This window comes from Pelophylax lessonae (genome assembly GCF_965119305.1).
Source record: "Pelophylax lessonae genome assembly, chromosome: 3".
Taxonomy (NCBI): Eukaryota; Metazoa; Chordata; class Amphibia; order Anura; family Ranidae; genus Pelophylax; species Pelophylax lessonae.
The window spans coordinates 485066315-485086166 of record NC_138770.1 but is presented as its reverse complement, the minus strand read 5'-3'; the positions used below and the strand labels follow the sequence as shown (position 1 = coordinate 485086166).

Here is a 19852-nt window from a genome sequence, read left to right as displayed (position 1 = left end):
GTTGCTAGGCAACGTCTTTTGATGTAGCTCCGGTCCTCCAAGACCATAGAGTCGAGTGAGGGCCATCTTGCCCTCACTCGACTTCCTGTCTCTGAGGATCCGGGACCGGATAGTTTTCCCCGCTGCCGGCGGGTCCGGTAAGCTGGGAAAACGGCTGGGATGCGGCGGGAGGGGGGGCACCTCTTCCCCTGCACCGTAAGGGTAATTCCGCGGCGAATCCGCCACTGGGACCACCCTTATCTGAAAGCCGACCGCCCGCCGTTTCAAAAAATACCGGGGTTATGGGGGCTATCTGCTGTCATAACCCCAGTATTTAGCTTTTAATGGCCGACGCATATAGTCGTTAGGCGGTCAGTAAGTGATTGCATGTATATGGCAAACAGGTGACGATGACTGATGGGGTGACAGGTGACGATGACTGATGGGGTGACAAGTGACGATCACTGATGGGGTGACAGGTGACGATGACTGATGGGGTGACAGGTGACGATGACTGATGGGGTGACAGGTGACGATGACTGATGGGGTGACAGGTGACGATGACTGATGGGGTGACAGGTGACGGGCGATGGTCACCAATGGGTGACAGGTGACGGGCGATGGTGCACGGCGGTACTGATGGCAGTCTCTGGTGACCGGTGAACTTTAGGCTACGTTCACATGTGAGCGTAGCGATTGTGGGAAGAATCACTGCGATTCTGCCCTTGATCCAGAAATCATTGCAAATTGCGGGACGCCTGTGCGTTGCCTGTTTTTTGCAATAGCACCCCAAACGCTGTGCGATGTTGCTGCGATTTCTGCCTGCCGAATCGAGGTAACATCACGCAAACAACGCATGACGCCCCAAAGAAACTCTTGTACCTTTTTTGGGCATCATGCGATGTTTGCGCGATGTTACCGCGATTCGGCAGGTGGAAATGGCGGCAACATCGCACAGCATTTGGGGTGCTATTGCAAAAAACGGGCAACGCACAGGCGTCCCGCAATTTGCAATGGTTTCCGGATCGCGGGCAGAATCGCGGTGATTGTGCCCGCGATCGCTGCGCTCACATGTGAACGTTATGGGTGTCAATTTCTGGGCACTGATGAGGTGACTGTTGGGTGACAGGTGACATTGGGGGGGGGCTGAGGACTGTGTGGGGACCTTTATTAGTGTGATTTTACTTTTGCAGGTACACAGAGCAGTAACTCACTATTTCTAGCTCTTCTCCCCTCATACTGGAAGCTGTATGAGGGGAGAAGAGCTAGTAACAGTCAGTTACTGCTCTGTGTTTACATTTTCTGATCGGCTGTGAATGGATTCACAGCCGATCACATAGTAAACAGTCACTGTCGATCGCGCGCCTGCCCTGCATTTCCTGGGTCACGTCATATGACGTCCGCCCAGGATAATAGCCGCACCGCCCCGCCGTCATATGACGGCGGGCGGGCGGTAAGTGGTTAAAGAGCCTGAGTACTGAAAAACAACAGGGGACTAATAACAAGAGAGTATCAGGGAGAAATGAATAAAAGTACCGGTAAATGAGACACTCCTTAGGAGAACCCTCAAATCAAACAACAGAGGAAATGGAAATGGCGAGTGATACGGACGGGAGCCGGATGGAAGAACAGTGCGTAAGGCCCAAAATGCCAACAAAAGCGTAAATAGTCACAGCGGTTCTAGCATTAAACCCTGGTGGATCCACTGGGTCCAGTGCCAGACCACAGCAAATGGTAGCAAACTAATGTGCTGGAGGAAAAGTACCAGGTCCAGTTTTTTATATAATGGAAAGCACTGGCAGAATATTTAGAAAAAAAAAAAAAAAGAGCACCTTAATGAAATGCATAATAGGCCCTTTCACGTGGACATTTTGATCAGGTCCGCCTGTCATTTTTCAGGAGGACCTGATTGGGAGCTCCATGCAGCCCTATGGACAGATGGGTATAAGCAGACATGTGTCCATTTACACCTGCCCATTTGTGCAGGTCAGAAAAAAAAAATGGAAAAGGACTGCATCTTTTTCTGTTTTTCTGGACCTAAATGTGATGCATCAGAGATAGCCCAATGAATATGAACATCGGTGTCTGTTTACATCTGGCCACACATAGAGCTGTCACTGGGCCGCCCGTGTCTGCAAGGCCCAAAGTGAACAGGCATGGATGTAAAATAACTGACATCTATTCCTGCTCACAGATCTCCTGCTAATCAGAGCAGACTTCACTCTCTGTGAAAGGAGCCTTAATGTACAGGCAGTAACATGGCAGTGCATTATTAAAGTGGTTGTAAAGGCAGAAGGTTTTTAAACTTAATGAATTCTATGCATTAAGATAAAAACCCTTCTGTGTGCAGCAGTGCCCCCTCAATACTAACCTGAGCCCATCTCGATCCAGCGATGTTGCAAGAGTGTCTCGGTTGTCCAAGACTCTCCCTCCTCATTGGCTAAGACAGCAGAGTGGCGCCATTGGCTCCTTCTGCTGTGATTTAAATTCAGTGAGCCAATGAGAAGAGAAAGGGGGTGGGGCAGGGCCCCGCCTCTGTATCTGAATGAACACAGGGAATTGCGGCTCCGCTCTGGGGCCCCCATAGCAAACTCCTTGCTGTGGGGGCACTCAACAGGAGGGAGGGGCCAGAAGCACCAAAAAGGGACCGGGAAAAAGAGAATGTGGGCTGCGCTTTGCAAAACCACTACACAGAGCAGGTAAGTATAACAGGTTTGTTATTTTTAACACAAAAAAACAAAACGAGACTTTACAATCACTTTAACTCTATTTACCCAGTGCATCAAACATTTAAAACTAGGCTCAAGATTAGTGTTGAGCGAACACGGACTGTATTATTCGTGTTCGTACCGAATAATTGGATTTTTTTTACCCGAACACGGACACGGACACTTTACTGTATGTTCGGGTAAAAATCCGTGTTCGGTCGTTTTATTTCCGGGTTTTGCATGCTTTGGCGCTCTTTTCATGGCGGGCTTTCAACAGCCAATCAACAATCGTTTAACTGGTGTGCCTTAAGCCATCCCAGCCATGCCTGCAAATGTCTTAGTAGCTGTGATTGGCCGTCTGAAGCATGTGACCAAGTCTTTATAAGTTCGAGGCAGCCGCCGCAGCAGCGTCATTCTGCTGCTTAGCTAAGGGACAGAGCACACATCAATGTGCTGGCTGCTGATTAGGGAAAGATAGGCAGGAAAAAACCATTTGTGTCCGGATAGAATTGAGGGACAGGTCGGAGTGTTTAGGCAGGGCGAGTTGTAGGCATTTTAGGGATAGAGTCTGCTGAATTATAGGGTCAGTGTCTTCTACAAACTACAATCGATATTGCTGTGTGGGGGGTGGGGTGAATCTGCACTCAATCCTGATCTACGATCTCTTCTCAATCCTGTTAGGGACAGAGTCTGCTGAATTTTAGGGAAACTGTGTTCTACAAACTACAATCGATATTGCTGTGTGGTGTGGGATTGGAGATAGGCAGGTGTCAGTGATCCACATCCATTTTTCTGTGTGTGAGCTGCAGTGAACACAATCTTTTTGGGCTGCAGTGAACACAATCTTTTTGGGCTGCAGTGAACACAATCTTTTTGGGCTGCAGTGAACACAATCTTTTTGGGCTGCAGTGAACACAATCTTTTTGGGGTGCAGTGAACAAAATCTTTTTGGGGTGCAGTGAACACAATCCTTTTTGGTGTGCAGTGAACACAATCTTTGTGGGGTGCAGTGAACAAAATCCTTTGTGGGGTGCAGTGAACACAATCTTTTTGGGGTGCAGTGAACAAAATCCTTTTTGGGGTGCAGTGAACAACATCCTTTTTGGGGTGCAGTGAACACAATCTTTTTGGGGTGCAGTGAACAAAATCCTTTGTGGGGTGCAGTGAACACAATCTTTTTGGGGTGCAGTGAACACAATCTTTTTGGGGTGGAGTGAACAACATCCTTTTTGGGGTGCAGTGAACAAAATCCTTTTTGGGGTGCAGTGAACAAAATCATTTTTGGGGTGCAGTGAACACAATCTTCTTGGGGTGCAGTGAACACAATCTTTGTGGGGTGCAGTGAACACAATCTTTTTGGGGTGGAGTGAACAACATCCTTTTTGGGGTGCAGTGAACAACATCCTTTTTGGGGTGCAGTGAACACAATCTTTTTGGGGTGCAGTGAACACAATCTTTGTGGGGTACATTGAACAGAATCTTTGTGGGGTGCAGTGAACACAATCTTTGGGGGGTACAGTGAACACAATCTTTTTGGGGTGCAGTGAACACAATCTTTGTGGGGTGCAGTGAACACAATCTTTTTGGGGTGGAGTGAACAACATCCTTTTTGGGGTGCAGTGATCAAAATCCTTTTTGGGGTGCAGTGAACACAATCTTTTTGGGGTGCAGTGAACAAAATCCTTTGTGGGGTGCAGTGAACAGAATCTTTGTGGGGTGCAGTGAACACAATCTTTGGGGGGGTACAGTGAACACAATCTTTTTGGGGTGCAGTGAACACAATCTTTGTGGGGTACAGTGAACAGAATCTTTGTGGGGTGCAGTGAACACAATCTTTGGGGGGTACAGTGAACACAATCTTTTTGGGGTGCAGTGAACACAATCTTTGGGGGGTACAGTGAACACAATCTTTTTGGGGTGCAGTGAACACAATCTTTGTGGGGTGCAGTGAACACAATCTTTGGGGGGGTACAGTGAACACAATCTTTTTGGGGTGCAGTGAACAACATCCTTTTAGGGTGCAGTGAACACAATCTTTGTGGGGTGCAGTGAACAACATCCTTTTAGGGTGCAGTGAACACAATCTTTGTGGGGTACAGTGAACAGAATCTTTTTGGGGTGCAGTGAACAACATCCTTTTTGGGGTGCAGTGATCAAAATCCTTTTTGGGGTGCAGTGAACACAATCTTTTTGGGGTGCAGTGAACAAAATCCTTTGTGGGGTGCAGTGAACAGAATCTTTGTGGGGTGCAGTGAACACAATCTTTGGGGGGGTACAGTGAACACAATCTTTTTGGGGTGCAGTGAACACAATCTTTGTGGGGTACAGTGAACAGAATCTTTGTGGGGTGCAGTGAACACAATCTTTGGGGGGTACAGTGAACACAATCTTTTTGGGGTGCAGTGAACACAATCTTTGGGGGGTACAGTGAACACAATCTTTTTGGGGTGCAGTGAACACAATCTTTGTGGGGTGCAGTGAACACAATCTTTGGGGGGGTACAGTGAACACAATCTTTTTGGGGTGCAGTGAACAACATCCTTTTAGGGTGCAGTGAACACAATCTTTGTGGGGTGCAGTGAACAACATCCTTTTAGGGTGCAGTGAACACAATCTTTGTGGGGTACAGTGAACAGAATCTTTGTGGGGTGCAGTGAACACAATCTTTGGGGGGTACAGTGAACACAATCTTTGTGAGGTGCAGTGAACACAATCTTTGTGGGGTGCAGTGAACACAATCATTGTGGGGTGCAGTGAACTCAATCTTTGTGGGGTACAGTGAACACAATCTCATACTTCTGAAGATTTGAGGGTGCTGCCTGTTCCATACTCCCCCTACTCCTCATCTAGCCTTTTAGGGGTACAAACAATAGTAATTGGGGCCTAGTGTGGTTGTGTACGTGTGATATACATACACTTTTTTTGGATCATATTTTCTATTCCGCTATTTAATCAAAAACCTTTGGGGATCAGTTAAATTGGGGGATAGTCTGTGTTGGTACGTGTGAGAGAGATCCACCTTTCCAAGTTGTTGGGGTTCATCTCATACTTCTGAAGGTTTGAGGGTGCTGCCTGTTCCATACTCCCCCTACTCCTAGCCTTTTAGGGGTACAAACAATAGTAATTGGGGCCTAGTGTGGTTGTGTACGTGTGATATACATACACTTTTTTTGGATCATATTTTCTATTCCGCTATTTAATCAAAAACCTTTGGGGATCAGTTAAATTGGGGGATAGTCTGTGTTGGTACGTGTGAGAGAGATCCACCTTTCCAAGTTGTTGGGGTTCATCTCATACTTCTGAAGGTTTGAGGGTGCTGCCTGTTCCATACTCCCCCTACTCCTCATCTAGCCTTTTAGGGGTACAAACAATAGTAATTGGGGCCCAGTGTGGTTGTGTACGTGTGATATACATACACTTTTTTTGGATCATATTTTCTATTCCGCTATTTAATCAAAAACCTTTGGGGATCAGTTAAATTGGGGGATAGTCTGTGTTGGTACGTGTGAGAGAGATCCACCTTTCCAAGTTGTTGGGGTTCATCTCATACTTCTGAAGGTTTGAGGGTGCTGCCTGTTCCATACTCCCCCTACTCCTCATCTAGCCTTTTAGGGGTACAAACAATAGTAATTGGGGCCTAGTGTGGTTGTGTACGTGTGATATACATACACTTTTTTTGGATCATATTTTCTATTCCGCTATTTAATCAAAAACCTTTGGGGATCAGTTAAATTGGGGGATAGTCTGTGTTGGTACGTGTGAGAGAGATCCACCTTTCCAAGTTGTTGGGGTTCATCTCATACTTCTGAAGGTTTGAGGGTGCTGCCTGTTCCATACTCCCCCTACTCCTAGCCTTTTAGGGGTACAAACAATAGTAATTGGGGCCTAGTGTGGTTGTGTACGTGTGATATACATACACTTTTTTTGGATCATATTTTCTATTCCGCTATTTAATCAAAAACCTTTGGGGATCAGTTAAATTGGGGGATAGTCTGTGTTGGTACGTGTGAGAGAGATCCACCTTTCCAAGTTGTTGGGGTTCATCTCATACTTCTGAAGGTTTGAGGGTGCTGCCTGTTCCATACTCCCCCTACTCCTAGCCTTTTAGGGGTACAAACAATAGTAATTGGGGCCTAGTGTGGTTGTGTACGTGTGATATACATACACTTTTTTTGGATCATATTTTCTATTCCGCTATTTAATCAAAAACCTTTGGGGATCAGTTAAATTGGGGGATAGTCTGTGTTGGTACGTGTGAGAGAGATCCACCTTTCCAAGTTGTTGGGGTTCATCTCATACTTCTGAAGGTTTGAGGGTGCTGCCTGTTCCATACCCCCCCTACTCCTCATCTAGCCTTTTAGGGGTACAAACAATAGTAATTGGGGCCTAGTGTGGTTGTGTACGTGTGATATACATACACTTTTTTTGGATCATATTTTCTATTCCGCTATTTAATCAAAAACCTTTGGGGATCAGTTAAATTGGGGGATAGTCTGTGTTGGTACGTGTGAGAGAGATCCACCTTTCCAAGTTGTTGGGGTTCATCTCATACTTCTGAAGGTTTGAGGGTGCTGCCTGTTCCATACCCCCCCTACTCCTCATCTAGCCTTTTAGGGGTACAAACAATAGTAATTGGGGCCTAGTGTGGTTGTGTACGTGTGATATACATACACTTTTTTTGGATCATATTTTCTATTCCGCTATTTAATCAAAAACCTTTGGGGATCAGTTAAATTGGGGGATAGTCTGTGTTGGTACGTGTGAGAGAGATCCACCTTTCCAAGTTGTTGGGGTTTATCTCATACTTCTGAAGGTTTGAGGGTGCTGCCTGTTCCATACTCCCCCTACTCCTAGCCTTTTAGGGGTACAAACAATAGTAATTGGGGCCTAGTGTGGTTGTGTACGTGTGATATACATACACTTTATTTGGATCATATTTTCTATTCCGCTATTTAATCAAAAACCTTTGGGGATCAGTTAAATTGGGGGATAGTCTGTGTTGGTACGTGTGAGAGAGATCCACCTTTCCAAGTTTTTGGGGTTCATCTCATACTTCTGAAGATTTGAGGGTGCTGCCTGTTCCATACCCCCCCTACTCCTCATCTAGCCTTTTAGGGGTACAAACAATAGTAATTGGGGCCTAGTGTGGTTGTGTACGTGTGATATACATACACTTTTTTTGGATCATATTTTCTATTCCGCTATTTAATCAAAAACCTTTGGGGATCAGTTAAATTGGGGGATAGTCTGTGTTGGTACGTGTGAGAGAGATCCACCTTTCCAAGTTGTTGGGGTTCATCTCATACTTCTGAAGGTTTGAGGGTGCTGCCTGTTCCATACCCCCCCTACTCCTCATCTAGCCTTTTAGGGGTATAAACAATAGTAATTGGGGCCTAGTGTGGTTGTGTACGTGTGATATACATACACTTTTTTTGGATCATATTTTCTATTCCGCTATTTAATCAAAAACCTTTGGGGATCAGTTAAATTGGGGGATAGTCTGTGTTGGTACGTGTGAGAGAGATCCACCTTTCCAAGTTGTTGGGGTTCATCTCATACTTCTGAAGATTTGAGGGTGCTGCCTGTTCCATACCCCCCCTACTCCTCATCTAGCCTTTTAGGGGTACAAACAATAGTAATTGGGGCCTAGTGTGGTTGTGTACGTGTGATATACATACACTTTTTTTGGATCATATTTTCTATTCCGCTATTTAATCAAAAACCTTTGGGGATCAGTTAAATTGGGGGATAGTCTGTGTTGGTACGTGTGAGAGAGATCCACCTTTCCAAGTTGTTGGGGTTCATCTCATACTTCTGAAGGTTTGAGGGTGCTGCCTGTTCCATACCCCCCCTACTCCTCATCTAGCCTTTTAGGGGTACAAACAATAGTAATTGGGGCCTAGTGTGGTTGTGTACGTGTGATATACATACACTTTTCTTGGATCATATTTTCTATTCCGCTATTTAATCAAAAACCTTTGGGGATCAGTTAAATTGGGGGATAGTCTGTGTTGGTACGTGTGAGAGAGATCCACCTTTCCAAGTTGTTGGGGTTCATCTCATACTTCTGAAGATTTGAGGGTGCTGCCTGTTCCATACCCCCCCTACTCCTCATCTAGCCTTTTAGGGGTACAAACAATAGTAATTGGGGCCTAGTGTGGTTGTGTACGTGTGATATACATACACTTTTTTTGGATCATATTTTCTATTCCGCTATTTAATCAAAAACCTTTGGGGATCAGTTAAATTGGGGGATAGTCTGTGTTGGTACGTGTGAGAGAGATCCACCTTTCCAAGTTGTTGGGGTTCATCTCATACTTCTGAAGGTTTGAGGGTGCTGCCTGTTCCATACCCCCCCTACTCCTCATCTAGCCTTTTAGGGGTACAAACAATAGTAATTGGGGCCTAGTGTGGTTGTGTACGTGTGATATACATACACTTTTTTTGGATCATATTTTCTATTCCGCTATTTAATCAAAAACCTTTGGGGATCAGTTAAATTGGGGGATAGTCTGTGTTGGTACGTGTGAGAGAGATCCACCTTTCCAAGTTGTTGGGGTTCATCTCATACTTCTGAAGGTTTGAGGGTGCTGCCTGTTCCATACTCCCCCTACTCCTAGCCTTTTAGGGGTACAAACAATAGTAATTGGGGCCTAGTGTGGTTGTGTACGTGTGATATACATACACTTTTTTGGGATCATATTTTCTATTCCGCTATTTAATCAAAAACCTTTGGGGATCAGTTAAATTGGGGGATAGTCTGTGTTGGTACGTGTGAGAGAGATCCACCTTTCCAAGTTGTTGGGGTTCATCTCATACTTCTGAAGGTTTGAGGGTGCTGCCTGTTCCATACTCCCCCTACTCCTAGCCTTTTAGGGGTACAAACAATAGTAATTGGGGCCTAGTGTGGTTGTGTACGTGTGATATACATACACTTTTTTTGGATCATATTTTCTATTCCGCTATTTAATCAAAAACCTTTGGGGATCAGTTAAATTGGGGGATAGTCTGTGTTGGTACGTGTGAGAGAGATCCACCTTTCCAAGTTGTTGGGGTTCATCTCATACTTCTGAAGGTTTGAGGGTGCTGCCTGTTCCATACTCCCCCTACTCCTCATCTAGCCTTTTAGGGGTACAAACAATAGTAATTGGGGCCCAGTGTGGTTGTGTACGTGTGATATACATACACTTTTTTTGGATCATATTTTCTATTCCGCTATTTAATCAAAAACCTTTGGGGATCAGTTAAATTGGGGGATAGTCTGTGTTGGTACGTGTGAGAGAGATCCACCTTTCCAAGTTGTTGGGGTTCATCTCATACTTCTGAAGGTTTGAGGGTGCTGCCTGTTCCATACCCCCCCTACTCCTCATCTAGCCTTTTAGGGGTACAAACAATAGTAATTGGGGCCTAGTGTGGTTGTGTACGTGTGATATACATACACTTTTTTTGGATCATATTTTCTATTCCGCTATTTAATCAAAAACCTTTGGGGATCAGTTAAATTGGGGGATAGTCTGTGTTGGTACGTGTGAGAGAGATCCACCTTTCCAAGTTTTTGGGGTTCATCTCATACTTCTGAAGATTTGAGGGTGCTGCCTGTTCCATACCCCCCCTACTCCTCATCTAGCCTTTTAGGGGTACAAACAATAGTAATTGGGGCCTAGTGTGGTTGTGTACGTGTGATATACATACACTTTTTTTGGATCATATTTTCTATTCCGCTATTTAATCAAAAACCTTTGGGGATCAGTTAAATTGGGGGATAGTCTGTGTTGGTACGTGTGAGAGAGATCCACCTTTCCAAGTTGTTGGGGTTCATCTCATACTTCTGAAGGTTTGAGGGTGCTGCCTGTTCCATACTCCCCCTACTCCTCATCTAGCCTTTTAGGGGTACAAACAATAGTAATTGGGGCCCAGTGTGGTTGTGTACGTGTGATATACATACACTTTTTTTGGATCATATTTTCTATTCCGCTATTTAATCAAAAACCTTTGGGGATCAGTTAAATTGGGGGATAGTCTGTGTTGGTACGTGTGAGAGAGATCCACCTTTCCAAGTTGTTGGGGTTCATCTCATACTTCTGAAGGTTTGAGGGTGCTGCCTGTTCCATACTCCCCCTACTCCTCATCTAGCCTTTTAGGGGTACAAACAATAGTAATTGGGGCCTAGTGTGGTTGTGTACGTGTGATATACATACACTTTTTTTGGATCATATTTTCTATTCCGCTATTTAATCAAAAACCTTTGGGGATCAGTTAAATTGGGGGATAGTCTGTGTTGGTACGTGTGAGAGAGATCCACCTTTCCAAGTTGTTGGGGTTCATCTCATACTTCTGAAGGTTTGAGGGTGCTGCCTGTTCCATACTCCCCCTACTCCTCATCTAGCCTTTTAGGGGTACAAACAATAGTAATTGGGGCCCAGTGTGGTTGTGTACGTGTGATATACATACACTTTTTTTGGATCATATTTTCTATTCCGCTATTTAATCAAAAACCTTTGGGGATCAGTTAAATTGGGGGATAGTCTGTGTTGGTACGTGTGAGAGAGATCCACCTTTCCAAGTTGTTGGGGTTCATCTCATACTTCTGAAGGTTTGAGGGTGCTGCCTGTTCCATACTCCCCCTACTCCTCATCTAGCCTTTTAGGGGTACAAACAATAGTAATTGGGGCCCAGTGTGGTTGTGTACGTGTGATATACATACACTTTTTTTGGATCATATTTTCTATTCCGCTATTTAATCAAAAACCTTTGGGGATCAGTTAAATTGGGGGATAGTCTGTGTTGGTACGTGTGAGAGAGATCCACCTTTCCAAGTTGTTGGGGTTCATCTCATACTTCTGAAGGTTTGAGGGTGCTGCCTGTTCCATACCCCCCCTACTCCTCATCTAGCCTTTTAGGGGTACAAACAATAGTAATTGGGGCCTAGTGTGGTTGTGTACGTGTGATATACATACACTTTTTTTGGATCATATTTTCTATTCCGCTATTTAATCAAAAACCTTTGGGGATCAGTTAAATTGGGGGATAGTCTGTGTTGGTACGTGTGAGAGAGATCCACCTTTCCAAGTTGTTGGGGTTCATCTCATACTTCTGAAGGTTTGAGGGTGCTGCCTGTTCCATACTCCCCCTACTCCTCATCTAGCCTTTTAGGGGTACAAACAATAGTAATTGGGGCCCAGTGTGGTTGTGTACGTGTGATATACATACACTTTTTTTGGATCATATTTTCTATTCCGCTATTTAATCAAAAACCTTTGGGGATCAGTTAAATTGGGGGATAGTCTGTGTTGGTACATGTGAGAGAGATCCACCTTTCCAAGTTGTTGGGGTTCATCTCATACTTCTGAAGGTTTGAGGGTGCTGCCTGTTCCATACCCCCCCTACTCCTCATCTAGCCTTTTAGGGGTACAAACAATAGTAATTGGGGCCTAGTGTGGTTGTGTACGTGTGATATACATACACTTTTTTTGGATCATATTTTCTATTCCGCTATTTAATCAAAAACCTTTGGGGATCAGTTAAATTGGGGGATAGTCTGTGTTGGTACGTGTGAGAGAGATCCACCTTTCCAAGTTTTTGGGGTTCATCTCATACTTCTGAAGATTTGAGGGTGCTGCCTGTTCCATACCCCCCCTACTCCTCATCTAGCCTTTTAGGGGTACAAACAATAGTAATTGGGGCCTAGTGTGGTTGTGTACGTGTGATATAAGTACACTTTTTTTGGATCATATTTTCTATTCCGCTATTTAATCAAAAACCTTTGGGGATCAGTTAAATTGGGGGATAGTCTGTGTTGGTACGTGTGAGAGAGATCCACCTTTCCAAGTTGTTGGGGTTCATCTCATACTTCTGAAGGTTTGAGGGTGCTGCCTGTTCCATACTCCCCCTACTCCTCATCTAGCCTTTTAGGGGTACAAACAATAGTAATTGGGGCCCAGTGTGGTTGTGTACGTGTGATATACATACACTTTTTTTGGATCATATTTTCTATTCCGCTATTTAATCAAAAACCTTTGGGGATCAGTTAAATTGGGGGATAGTCTGTGTTGGTACGTGTGAGAGAGATCCACCTTTCCAAGTTGTTGGGGTTCATCTCATACTTCTGAAGGTTTGAGGGTGCTGCCTGTTCCATACTCCCCCTACTCATCTAGCCTTTTAGGGGTACAAACAATAGTAATTGGGGCCTAGTGTGGTTGTGTACGTGTGATATACATACACTTTTTTTGGATCATATTTTCTATTCCGCTATTTAATCAAAAACCTTTGGGGATCAGTTAAATTGGGGGATAGTCTGTGTTGGTACGTGTGAGAGAGATCCACCTTTCCAAGTTGTTGGGGTTCATCTCATACTTCTGAAGGTTTGAGGGTGCTGCCTGTTCCATACTCCCCCTACTCCTAGCCTTTTAGGGGTACAAACAATAGTAATTGGGGCCTAGTGTGGTTGTGTACGTGTGATATACATACACTTTTTTTGGATCATATTTTCTATTCCGCTATTTAATCAAAAACCTTTGGGGATCAGTTAAATTGGGGGATAGTCTGTGTTGGTACGTGTGAGAGAGATCCACCTTTCCAAGTTGTTGGGGTTCATCTCATACTTCTGAAGGTTTGAGGGTGCTGCCTGTTCCATACCCCCCCTACTCCTCATCTAGCCTTTTAGGGGTACAAACAATAGTAATTGGGGCCTAGTGTGGTTGTGTACGTGTGATATACATACACTTTTTTTGGATCATATTTTCTATTCCGCTATTTAATCAAAAACCTTTGGGGATCAGTTAAATTGGGGGATAGTCTGTGTTGGTACGTGTGAGAGAGATCCACCTTTCCAAGTTGTTGGGGTTCATCTCATACTTCTGAAGGTTTGAGGGTGCTGCCTGTTCCATACTCCCCCTACTCCTCATCTAGCCTTTTAGGGGTACAAACAATAGTAATTGGGGCCCAGTGTGGTTGTGTACGTGTGATATACATACACTTTTTTTGGATCATATTTTCTATTCCGCTATTTAATCAAAAACCTTTGGGGATCAGTTAAATTGGGGGATAGTCTGTGTTGGTACGTGTGAGAGAGATCCACCTTTCCAAGTTGTTGGGGTTCATCTCATACTTCTGAAGGTTTGAGGGTGCTGCCTGTTCCATACTCCCCCTACTCCTCATCTAGCCTTTTAGGGGTACAAACAATAGTAATTGGGGCCCAGTGTGGTTGTGTACGTGTGATATACATACACTTTTTTTGGATCATATTTTCTATTCCGCTATTTAATCAAAAACCTTTGGGGATCAGTTAAATTGGGGGATAGTCTGTGTTGGTACGTGTGAGAGAGATCCACCTTTCCAAGTTGTTGGGGTTCATCTCATACTTCTGAAGGTTTGAGGGTGCTGCCTGTTCCATACCCCCCCTACTCCTCATCTAGCCTTTTAGGGGTACAAACAATAGTAATTGGGGCCTAGTGTGGTTGTGTACGTGTGATATACATACACTTTTTTTGGATCATATTTTCTATTCCGCTATTTAATCAAAAACCTTTGGGGATCAGTTAAATTGGGGGATAGTCTGTGTTGGTACGTGTGAGAGAGATCCACCTTTCCAAGTTGTTGGGGTTCATCTCATACTTCTGAAGGTTTGAGGGTGCTGCCTGTTCCATACCCCCCCTACTCCTCATCTAGCCTTTTAGGGGTACAAACAATAGTAATTGGGGCCTAGTGTGGTTGTGTACGTGTGATATACATACACTTTTTTTGGATCATATTTTCTATTCCGCTATTTAATCAAAAACCTTTGGGGATCAGTTAAATTGGGGGATAGTCTGTGTTGGTACGTGTGAGAGAGATCCACCTTTCCAAGTTTTTGGGGTTCATCTCATACTTCTGAAGATTTGAGGGTGCTGCCTGTTCCATACTCCTCCTCCTACTGCTCAACCATCCTTTTAGGGGTACAAACAATAGTAGTTGGGGCCTAGTGTGGTGGTGTACGTGCGAGATACATACACTTTCTTTTTGATCATATTTTCTATTCCGCTATTCAATTAAAACCTTTGGGGATCAATTCAATTGCGAGATAGTCTGTGTCGGTACGTGTGAGATCCACCTTTCCAAGTTGTTGGGGTTCATCTCATACTTCTGAAGATTTGAGGGTGCTGCCTGTTCCATACTCCTGCTCCTACTGCTCAACCATCCTTTTAGGGGTACAAACAATAGTAATTGGGGCCTAGTGTGGTTGTGTACGTGCGAGATACATACACTTTTTTTGATCATATTTCCTATTCCGCTATTCAATAAAAACCTTTGAGGATCAATTGAATTGCGGGATAGTCTGTGTCGGTACGTGTGAGATCCACCTTTCCAAGTTTTTGGGGTTCATCTCATACTTCTGAAGATTTGAGGGTGCTGCCTGTTCCATACTCCTCCTCCTACTCCTCATCCATCCTTTTAGGGGTACAAACAATAGTAATTGGGGCCTAGTGTGGTTGTGTACGTGCGAGATACATACACTTTTTTTGATCATATTTCCTATTCCGCTATTCAATAAAAACCTTTGAGGATCAATTGAATTGCGGGATAGTCTGTGTCGGTACGTGTGAGATCCACCTTTCCAAGTTTTTGGGGTTCATCTCATACTTCTGAAGATTTGAGGGTGCTGTCTGTTCCATACTCCTCCTACTCCTCATCCATCCTTTTAGGGGTAGAAACAATAGTAATTGGGGCCTAGTGTGGTTTTGTACGTGCGAGATACATACACTTTTTTGGATCATATTTCCTATTCCGCTATTCAATAAAAACCTTTCTAGGGCAAGATCTTAAATTACAGAAATATGAGGAGACCGTCAAATAAGGGCCGTGGCCTGGGTCGTGGTGCTGCTGGTAGAGCTCCTGTTGCAAGGAGAGGACGTGGTCGATCTGTGCCAGCTACACGCACAAGTGAAACACCTTCCTCAAGTGTGAGTAGGCGACAGAACCTGCATCAGTATTTGGTAGGGCATCAAACGCCCCTAGAAGTGATGAGGCCAGAACAAGTTGAGGCGATAGTAGATTGGTTTGCTGCTGACAGTGCCTCCAGTTCCTTCACATTGTCTCCCACCCAGTCTACTGCAGAAAGGTCAGAGTTGGCACCTGCAGCCAATGTCCAACCGTCTTTCACCTCACCCCCTTGCAAATCAGGCCAGCAGTCTGAGCCCCAAGCCATACAGCAGTCTCTTATTCTTTTTGAGGACTCTGTCAGCAGGGTTTCCCAGGGCCATCCACCTAGCCCTGCCCCAGAAGTGGAAGAGATTGAGTGCAGCGATGCCCAACCACTTATTTCTCAAGATGAGTACATGCAAGGATCATCGCAGCACGTCTCCGATGATGACGAAACGCAGGTGCCAACTGCTGCGGCGTTCAGCATTGTGGAGACCGACAAGGAGGGCAGGGGTGAAGACTGGGTGGAAGATGATGTGGAGGACGATGAGGTCCTCGACCCCACATGGAATGAACGTCATGCAGGTGACCTGAGTAGTTTGGAGGAAGAGGCGGTGGTCGCACAGAGCCACCAGCACAGCAGAAGAGGGAGCAGGGTGCAGAAGCGGAGCGGCCGTGCCCTAGACACTACGCCCGCTACTGCCCAACGCAGCAAGGGAACGAGCGCACCAAAGTCAGCTCAAAGGAGTTCTCTAGCGTGGAAGTTCTTTAGAAAATGTGCTGATGACAGGACACGAGTGGTTTGCACCCTGTGCAATCAGAGCTTGAAGCGAGGCATAAACCTTCTCAACCTGAGCACAACCTGCATGATCAGGCATCTAAGTGCAAAGCACGAGCTGCAGTGGAGTACACACCTTCAAAACCAAGAAACGTCTCTGGCTCATCCTGCTTCCTCTTCTGCTGCAGTCTCGGCCGCTCCAGCCACACCTGCCACCCCGCAAACAGACGATCTGTCAGCAACACCACCACCTGGGTCACCAACAACCATCTCCACAATGTCCCGTGGAAGCGTTCAGCTTTCCATCTCCCAAACACTTGAGAGGAAGAGGAAGTACCCCCCTACCCACCCGCGATCCCTGGCCCTGAATGCCAGCATTTCAAAATTATTGGCCTTTGAAATGCTGTCATTCCGTCTGGTGGAGACGCACAGTTTTAAAAACCTTATGTCGGTGGCTGTCCCACAGTACGTCGTGCCCAGCCGCCACTACTTTTCCAGGCAAGCCATCCCTTCCCTGCACAACCAAGTGGGGGAAAATATCAGGTGTGCACTGCGCAACGCCATCTGTGCCAAGGTCCACCTAACTACGGATACGTGGACCAGTAAGCACGGTCAGGGGCGTTATATCTCCCTAACGGCACACTGGGTAAATGCAGTGGCGGATGGGCCTGAGGCGGATAGCAATTTGGCGCATGTCCTTCCACCACCGAGGATTGCAGGGCGCTTCAGTTTGCCTCCTGTTCCTAACTCCTCCTACTCCGCTTCCTCATCCTCTACCGCCTCCTCATCCGGACAGCGTAACACCTTCACCACCAACTTCAGCACGGCCAGGGGTAAACGACAGCAGGCAGTTTTACAACTTGCCTGTTTGGGGGACAAACCACACACCGCGCAGGAGTTGTGGAGGAGCATGGAACAGCAGACAAATGAGTGGTTGCTGCCAGCGAGCCTCAAGCCCGGCCTGGTGGTGTGCGATAACGAGCGAAATCTCATAGCAGCTCTGGGCCTAGCCGGTTTGACGCACATCCCTTGCCTGGCGCATGTGCTGAATTTGGTGGTGCAGAGGTTCCTTAAAAACTACCCCGATATGTCAGAGCTGCTGCAGAAAGTGCGGGCCGTTTGTGCGCACTTTCGGCGTTCTCACCCTGCTGCTGCTCGCCTGGCAGCGCTGCAGCGTAACTTCGGCCTTCCCGCTCACCGCCTCATATGTGACGTGCCCACAAGGTGGAACTCCACCTTGCACATGCTGGAAAGACTGTGCGAGCAGCAGCAGGCCATAGTGGAGTTTCAGCTGCAGCACGCACGCGTGAGTCGCTCTGCGGAACAGCACCACTTCACCACCAATAACTGGGCCTCCATGCGAGACCTGTGTGCCTTGTTGCGCTGTTTTGAGTACTCCACCAACATGGCCAGTGGCAATGACGCCGTTCTCAGCTTAACTATCCCACTTCTATGCCTCCTTGAAAAAACAATTCGGGCGATGATGGAAGAGGATGTGGCACAGGATGAGGAGGAGGAGGAGGATGAAGAGGTAACATTTCCAAGGCTTTCAGGGCAGTCATTCGCAAGGGGCTCCGAGGGTGGGTTCCTGCACACGCAAACGCCAGGGACGCAATTGTCCAGCAGGGGCACAGTTCTGGAGGATGAGGAGGATGAGGAGGAGGAGGAGCTGGAGGAGGAGATGGAACCATGTTCACAGCAGGGTGGCACCCAGGCCAGCTCATGGCCATCACTGGTGCGTGGCTGGGGGGATACAGAGGACACGGACGATACACCTCCCACAGAGGACAGCCTTTCGTTGCCTCTGGGCAGCCTGGCACACATGAGCGATTACATGCTGCAGTGTCTCCACAACGACCGCCGAGTTGCCCACATTCTAACTTGTGCTGATTACTGGGTGGCCACGCTGCTGGATCCCCGTTACAAGGACAACGTACCGTCCTTAATTCACTCACTGGAGCGCGATCGCAAGATGCGCGAGTACAAGCGCACGCTGGTAGACGCCATGCTGCTGGCATTCCCATCTGACAGCGGGGCCACAGTGGAAGCACAAGGCAGAGGAGGAGGAGGAGGAGGTCGCCAACGCAACCAGGGCACCGCCAGCACCTCAGAAGGCAGGGTTAGCATGGCCGAAATGTGGAAAAGCTTTGTCAGCACGCCACAACAAACAGCAGCACCAGCAGCTCAGATGGAACGTCTTAGCAGGAGGCAGCATTTTACCAACATGGTGGAGCAGTATGTGTGCACACGCCTACATGTAGTGAATGACGGGTCTGCCCCCTTCAACTTCTGGGTCTCCAAATTGGGCACATGGCCTGAGCTTGCCCTTTACGCCTTGGAGGTGCTGGCGTGCCCTGCAGCCAGTGTATTATCTGAACGGGTATTTAGCACGGCTGGGGGCGTTATAACAGACAAGCGCAGCCGCCTGTCCAGAGACAATGTGGACAAGCTCACGTTCATTAAAATGAACCAGGCATGGATCCCACGGGACTTTTCCGTACCTTATGCAGAATAGCAATGGATACCGACCTTACCCACCCATTGTTCCATTTTTGCTCTTTCTCACTCTTTTGGGGTGTACCCTCATTTAAAATTTTTGAAAAGAAGCAGTGTTGGCTACCTCGGCTGGCCGTATGTTGGCCATATTCACTGTTACCGCTCTTCTGTCACTTGTAAACACAGAAGTCTGGCTTCTATGCTCGCTTCCCCAGGCAGCACCCTCAGAACCTCCCCACACAGCGTGAAGGCCGGACAAGGAGGGACAGTTGGCGATGCATGGATGTGTTTATGGGCTTCAGAGACAGCATCCCATGTTGAATTAGGCATGCATGGCTGCACCCTTCCTCCTCTGGGTGCATGGCAAGGCACGGCCCTTAAGGCCCTTCAAAATCCTCAGCACCAAGCCCATGATGCTGTTAATCCGGCCCTGGTCCTCCTCCACCGCCGCTTCCACCTACACCGCCCATAGGTGTGCGCAGCCTATTGCATTAAGGTGTGCACCCCAAAGTTGAAATACACATGCATGTGTTTGCCAGCAGGGAGAGTAATGTATCGGGGCCATGTACCTGTAGGCAAGGAGAAATAGAGCAGAGCAGGTCCCAGGGAGATCTTTCCCATCTCCTCACTGGCAATGCTATGTGCCCTAGGTGATTAGGGTGTGCCCAGGCACACCCAGCACACCCTGTGCGCACGCCTATGTCACCGCCACATCCACCACCACCTCAACCTCCCTCCTACTCCATATGGGCCTCGTCCTTCAGAGATGAAGAAGAACATTGTTTTATTTTTCTGTTTTTTTTTGTTGTTTTAAGTTATTTCCCTATCCACATTTGTTTGCAGAGCACTTGCCATGCTCTTAATTACGTTTTGCTGCCATTTGCAGCACTCTAGCCCTTTCCTTTGGTGTTTTAGAGCCATTTTAGTGCCTTAAAGTTCGGGTCCCCATTGACTTCAATGGGGTTCGGTGTCCGGGAAAAGTTCGGTAAAAGTC

At 46.6% G+C, this 19852-nt stretch overlaps 1 protein-coding gene across 1 annotated transcript in view; it reads right to left on the bottom strand.

The window, feature by feature from the left end:
* MTR (5-methyltetrahydrofolate-homocysteine methyltransferase) overlaps nt 1-19852 on the bottom strand; it is a 1642758-nt gene that overhangs the window by 115285 nt on the left and 1507621 nt on the right. The window lies entirely within an intron of this gene.